The 7,702-nt window shown below is 33.4% G+C and overlaps 1 pseudogene; it reads left to right on the top strand.

The window, feature by feature from the left end:
* Positions 1–1,378: 1,378 nt before the first annotated feature.
* LOC149136578 (P-selectin-like) lies at positions 1,379–3,644 on the top strand (annotated as a pseudogene).
* The last annotated feature ends 4,058 nt before the right edge of the window (positions 3,645–7,702 follow it).

Genomic DNA, 7,702 nt, shown 5'->3' with positions numbered 1-7,702 from the left:
TATTAGTTGTTTATATCCTCCGTAATGTATTTTTACTTTAATTTATAATTATGTACGTATATATATATGTATATATATATATAATCATAAATATATAGGGATTGACAGTAACCTGCTTCTCCAACATACTGAGAATTCAGAAATAGCAGTCAAAGAACTACTGATTTCAAAACTACAAATTATTACTCCAGATTGATAGCGATATTTTTGATACACACAGAACAAAAAACAGTAGAGAAGAGTAAAAAAAACCACCTGCCTTTAGTTAATTTAGTACGATCGTTTCACAGTTAAGAGTAAAGAATACTCGATTCTGATCTTCAGCTAAATATTCTAATAAATTTGTTAATGTCTAAATAACTCACGTTAATTTTGACCATGTGAACATCAATACCACGTGAGGAAGACGTTAAGAAATTTATCGGCCAGTGAGTTCAAAATCCCTCGCCCTAATGAATTCAATTCAGTGTGCATCATAAATAGTCCCGCATAGAAAAGAGACCCGTACGAACTTCCTGCGGTTTAACTATTCACCTTAGAGGTATTATTAAAATATAGATATGCAGGGCAGGGAATCGTCAATTAGTAATAAAATTAATAATTAACAATTTTGCCGGGTAGCTCAGTATGAAAAAACCTTTTCGGTAAAAAACTTTTATAATCATAAATATATAGGGATTGACAGTAACCTGCTTCTCCAACATACTGAGAATTCAGAAATAGCAGTCAAAGAACTACTGATTTCAAAACTGTCAATCCCTATATATTTATGATTATAAAAGTTTTTTACCGAAAAGGTTTTTTCATACTGAGCTACCCGGCAAAATTGTTAATTATTAATTTTATTACTAATTGACGATTCCCTGCCCTGCATATCTATCTATCTATCTCTCTCTCTCTCTCTCTCTATATATATATATATATATATATATATATATATATATATATATATATATATACGCACACATACACATACGTGTGAGTGCTTCTCTATGTGTATGCCTCTCTCACTCTTTCTCTCTTTCACTCTGTGTGTGTGTGTGTGTGTATATATATATACATATATATATATATATATATATATATATATATATATATATATATATATATATATATATCTATATTTATATATATATATATATATATATATATATATATATATATATATATATATATATATATATTTATATATATATATATATATATATATATATATATATATATATATATATATATATATATATATATATATATATATATATATATATATATATATATATATATACACTTATATAGGCGTAGGAGTGGCTGTGAGGTAAGAAGCTTGCTTCTGGGTTCAGTCCCACTGCGTGGCACCTTGGGTAAGTGTCTGCTACTATAGCCTCGGGCCGAACAAAGCCTTGTGAGTGGATTTGGTAGACGGAAACTGAAAACCCGTCGTATATATGTATGTGTGTGTGTGTGTGTGTGTGTGTGTGTGTGTGTGTGTGTGTGTGTGTGTGTGTGTGTGTCTGTGTCTGTGTTTTTGTCCCCCCAAAATCACTTGACAACCGATGCTGGTGTGTTTACGTCCCCGTAACTTAGCGGTTCGGCAAAAGAGACCGATAGAATAAGTACTAGGCTTACAAAAAATAAGTCCAGGGTCGATTTGCTCGACTAAAGGCGGTACTCCAGCATGGCCACAGTCAAATGACTGAAACAAGTAAAAGAGTAAAAGAGTAAAAGAGTTATATATGTTTATATATATGTGTGTGTGTGTGTGTGTATGTGTGTGAAGCAAAACCCCACCTACTTACATTTTTTTTTTCATACACCCTATTCTCTGTCTAATCAACTATGTCTCAATTTCAAAATAAAACTCAACGAAATTGTTTATTGCTGACTGGAGGAAAAGAGGGTTAATGAGAGTATAAAAGGCTGCCCAAGAAGATATTAGAATTAAAGTGAACAAGCGACTACACTTTATGACAGACAAAACTGGGAGAATGATATCCAGTACATTTTATTTCTTTTTTCTTTGTCTTATTCACGGTGCAGAGTGAAAATAATACATTTGGAAAGGTTATGATAAAGATTGTGTCGGAATTCAATAATTCGACCTCAAACGACAAAAACTTTTCTCGGTGGTTTTTTGACCAAATGACAAATATTCTAAACTGTGGTCCTTTACCGAAATTGAACAACAGTCGAATACAATATACCTTAAAATGAGAAGAGGAAAAAATATACCTGCAACAAAAGTGCAACCGCTATTTTGAAGCAAGCGTAGAGAATACGGCATATATTATTTGTTGGAATGGTAAATGGATGTATGAAGATAAAAAATGTAAGTTAATAACCTGTCCCATTTTTCATAAACCTGCACAGTTTCATGATAAATGTTGCATACACATATAACTCTGTTATTCACTTTTCCTGTGTTTCTGGTTATTTTTTGCGAGGAAACAATTCAATGCGGTGTCAAGAAAATCAGCAGTGGTTGTCTCTCCCACCAGTTTGTGAAATTGTTAAATGTCTCCCACTGCAACCACCCAAACATGGCAATATAAACAATACAAATGAAGTTAAAGTTAACGAAACAGTTGCTTTTAGTTGCTTAAAACCATATAATCTGAAAGGTGAATCTGTATTAACTTGTCTTCGAGACGGTAGCTGGAACTTTCCGACACCTGTTTGCACTTTGAGTTGCTTTGTACCTGAAATTGCTGGCAGAGTTGTGACTATTTCTGAAGGTACAATTTTAAAACCAAGAACCTTAATCAATCAAGGAGAGAAACTGTTATATTCGTGCAAACGATCTTTCATTCCTGTCTCATTTGGAATCGTTCAGTGCTTGTTAGGTTAATGGTACCCAGACATAAAGTGCATAAAAACTTGTAAAATTGAGAAACTACATGGATTAAATTTTATTTTGTCACATAATTTTTCAGTTATTGAATATAGCTGCTCAGCAGGAGAAACTTTGCTGGGAGATTCTAAAAGAACCTGTTTAGAAAATGGAACGTGAAGTGTAAAACTTCCACGATGTGTAAAGAACTGTCAATTATTACGCGAGTTTGGCATATATGGCTACCGAAATTCAGACACTTTACAATATCTTCCGTTTGGCAGCACAGTCACAGAAAACACGAATATTACTTATTCATGTCAACTTTGTTATGTGAAGAACTCAAATAAGAATGTGATGTGTCAAAATGGCATATTGACCCCAGAACCACGCTGTTCACATACAGATATTCGGCTGAAAAATTACAAAGTCAGTTTTACCCATGAATCGTCAGTATATTATGTTTGTGAAACAAAATACACTTGCAAATCTTTTGGTTACAGATGGAAATCATGCGAGTGGACAGATTGTATGTATTATCACAACAATCCATGTGTCAATGTAGGCTTTAACAATACATCAGATATATATATTGATGCAGAGGTTGATAGTTGTTGTGTTTTGCAGTGTAATGATGATTAATATCAAACTATTTTTACTTGTACTTTAAATTTATGTTTACATTTTTGCTTGCAATAAAACGTATTCCATCGCATTACATCCAGTTATGACAACGTAATGAAATTCGTTGTATTTACCCATATCTGCAGGTTTCTGACATTCATCATGAAATAAATAATTGGATACGATCGTGTAATTTAAACGTTTTTCAATCTTTAACAAAATTTTCATTGTTCCTATTTTTGCTTGTATCTTATTATTTTATGTATCCCATCGAACATAGTTTATTACATCTTCCAGCCACTCGATGTTTGTTTTTAAGTAGACTGTTTTGGTGGATCTGGATTAGTTTTCAATGAACTGTTCATTACGAATTTATGTAATATTTGTGTAAATTGAGGGTGCTCAGCTCTAGTGAAGCGGTAGCATGATGTTTGTGTTTGTTTTATAGCGCAAAAACGTACAGTTATTCAATAAACTTTTGTGTTAAAAGTGTTGTGTAGAGCCAGATTTATGTTTATCATATCTACGGCAAATAGGATTATACATCATCAGAACCATAATTCCTTTCACCTGCCTTCCAGTCAAATGTACTCATCAGTAAATTAGTAGAAATCACTAATAACTTAAATTTGTGTTCGTTGTGGTACTCAAGTATCACGAGGATCTTTGATACTAATTTCTATTTATCATGTCTCAGGAGGGTATGCTTTCAAGAGAAAGTATTTGGGCTTGCATTGACAATTCCAAGATTAGTGTAGTGTAATTCACAAGATGAATTTTGTATTTTCTATTAACGGGGTGAGACACAGTTCTATGAAATTCAACAATGTATTGGGTACTTTCATATGTGTATATATTTATGTTTGTGTGTATATCCTGACCGATGTATCAATCTATTTTTCGCATTCTGAAGAGATTTACTAAAACAGTCTGTTGTGTCGCTAAATTTTCTACTGAGAACATATTTTCTTCGTGGTTAGATGATTCGGCATCTATTTCTAGCATTTAGGAATCCACATTTGCTGGTCATTCCTCTTATTTTTGTATAATTTTAATCTTCGGATTTTTTTAATATGCTAGACCACTGGTTTTAATTGATTAATATAAATTTCTACCCTCATTAATATATTTATATATATATATATATATATATATATATATATATATATATATATATATATATATATATATATATAGTAATGGTAGGACAACAAAAGAATGAAAGAGACCTCGATATTATGTAAATAGAGGAATTTATCTGTAATATAATATGTGACAATTATTCGGTGGCCATAATAAAAATCCGAGTAGTTTCGGATGTCGGGGTGGAAACCTACTCCGGTATCTTCTCAGTTATCGAGGCATGCCTCGATAAGTGAAGAGATGTCGGAGCAGGTTTCTGCCCCGACATCCAAAACTCGGAGTCTTATTATGGCAACCGAATAATTGTCACATATTATATTATATATATATATATATATATATATATATATAGGTCATAGGAGTTTGAAACTTCGAAAGGCGTGAAATAATTCGTTTTTAATGGTGGTACTCAAAACCGATAAACCTTTAAAAAAAATACAGCGCGTGTTGGATTGAAAAACTGCTTGGATAGAAAGAGTCGCACTATTTTATCATGGTTTTATCAAACCCGGGTTTCACTGTTAAATACCAATGTGTGTGTGTGTGTGTGATAATCATATTGAAATGATTCGATTCGATATCATTTAGTTCACCAAAGTCTGTAATTTCTTCCAATTTGTTTTATATAATGGAGATTATGATTTTTAAAAAAATTACACCTATTTCATTATTTGATTTTTTTTCATTTTTAGAATTTGTTTTTGTTTTTATTTGACATGTCTTCGAAAGATTTTCCTGTTTTATGTACTAAATAAGCAAGATTGTGTTTGAGCAAAGAAAAAACAAAATTATCGTAAATTTTGATATTTTAATTTTATTGTCACCTCCTCTAATTTCGGTAATTATTTTTGTTTTTGACTATTTTTTGGAAACGTTTCCTAAATTCACTCCTTTAAAGAGATTTAGACGTGAAAGATTATGATTATGTAGTAACAGAATTTTTATAAATTCAGTTGTTTCATCGGATTTGGTACTTTTAAAACATACCCGATCACAAATATATGCGCGCGTGCGTGTAGATACACAGATAAATAAATATATATATAGGGCACCCCCCCCACACAAAAAAAACAGAGCCCACAAATCTTTGAATAAAACTTTGAATAAAACGACGCCGAGGGGTAGATCGTGATGAACAGTGGTTTCAGCAAAATGGGGCCACCCCGACGCATTAAATGACTCCCTAGCCTGGCTGAGAGACCGATTTCAGGAGAGACTGATCAGCAGGAAGTGTGACGTTGAGTGGGTACCGCATTCACTGGACTTGAAACCCCCGACTCCAACCCCAGATCTTTATCTGTTGGGGTATCTCAAGGATAATGTTTACCAGAACAACCTTGAAACGATTGGTGAACTGAAGGCAGCAAACATGCCAGAAATGAGGGAAATCCCCAAAGAGGGATGTGTTCGATTAATTGACAATTTTGAGTGACGTAGGCAAGTGTTTGCGCGGCATATGCCATTTGGAGAATATTTTGAAAAGAACATGACTTTTATGCAAATTGAATGATCGTACGCCAAAGTTTAAGTCCACCAAATTTCAAGAAATTTGCTGGACCTTTGTAGGATTTAATAAAATTTTTATGAGTTGCTTTTTTGTGGGGGGGGGTCACCCTGTATGTATATATATATATATATGTGTGTGTGTGTGTGTGTGTGTGTGTGTGTGTGCGTGTGCGTGTGTGTGTGTGTGTGTGTGTGTGTGCGTGTGTGTGCGTGTGTGTGTGTGTGTGAGAAAGTTGGTATGTGAAAGCACGTGGTTGGATGTATAAAAGATAATAAGAGTGAAAAAACTACAGAAGGCTTGTGTTACATGGTTAAAGTATATATTTAAATTATGTCAGAAAAATGTTAGAAAATCTTTTTGGTATATAAACATTGTATTTTGAGAAATAACCGGTTTCGTGTTGTCTTTTCAAATTTCTCTACTTCATTGTAACGTGTTCGCTCCAGTCTGAAAAAGAAGAGTTCTAGATAGGGGGAGGTAATTAGGGATTTCTTCCGGTATAGGGGAGATAATCGAAATCTAGGAGATGGTAGAATTTGATTAATTTACCATGGTTTTGTTCTAAATTTTTTTCATTTTTTTCTCAGTGGGGTGATGAATTTCCTTATTTAGATGTGTTAGCAATGGTTAAGTTTGGGTTTGTATTTTTGAATGAAAAAGGTTTCCTTATTTAATCTAATCTGTGTTGGTGTTTTAATGGCACATTGATAAAAAGGAAAGATTATAAATTGTGTTAGCATTTGTTTTGCGCATTTCTCAATATGATCACTAAAAGGTATCATTCGGTATTCTGGGTATGCAATCTGCTGGCGGTGCAGAGTGCATCTACGTCTGAGCGATAATCCTGTCGACCCTATGTAGTTCTCGTGGCAGCCCGAGCATCTTATTACGTAAATAAGATTTTCTGAGGCACAAGTAAAGTTAGATTTAACTTTGAATTTGTGTCCCTCTTTGAAGAGGAATTCTGAACCTTCTAGAATGTTTGGGCATGTTGCACAATTTGGTCGACCACATTTGTTTACTTTCGCATCTGTTGTTTCGGAAAATAATTTTGCCTTTGTGAGGATCTTTTTCAGTGATTTTGGTTGTTTGTGGCTTTTGATGATTTTGTGTGTGTGTAAAATTTCCTTTAATTTGGGGTCCTTATGTAGCATTGGTATGTTTTGGGTGATGATGGTGAAGGCTTCTTTGTTTCTGGGGTTGTATGTGGATATGTACGGCAGTATTTTCGGGGAATGTGTGTTGCTGTGTTTAACTTTTCTTAAGTTTTCTATGTTAATTTGTGATGCACGTCTGATTCCATCCTCTATGAGTTGGACTGGGTAGTGTCTGTCAATTAGTGTGTTTTTGAGTTTTTGTAGTCTGTAGTCTCTAGTATTTTCTTCTGACACTATTGTGCATATCCTTCTTGCAAGGTTGAAGGGGACGTTTGTCTTGGTGTGTCTTGGGTGGCATGAATCAAATAGTAGATATTGTTTGGCGTCTGTAGTTTTGTAAAATATGTCCGTTTCTATTTTTAGGTTTATTTTACAAAACCAAGGACGCCAAACAATATCTACTATTTGATTCCGATTTTTTTGCAGCAATATAATAGTTTCACT

The sequence above is a fragment of the Octopus bimaculoides genome, chromosome 3, assembly GCF_046866305.1.
Source record: "Octopus bimaculoides isolate indiv1 chromosome 3, ASM4686630v1, whole genome shotgun sequence".
NCBI classification, from domain to species: domain Eukaryota; kingdom Metazoa; phylum Mollusca; class Cephalopoda; order Octopoda; family Octopodidae; genus Octopus; species Octopus bimaculoides.
Note: the sequence above shows the minus strand (reverse complement) of the source record. Positions and strands in the feature narration are given on the sequence as shown.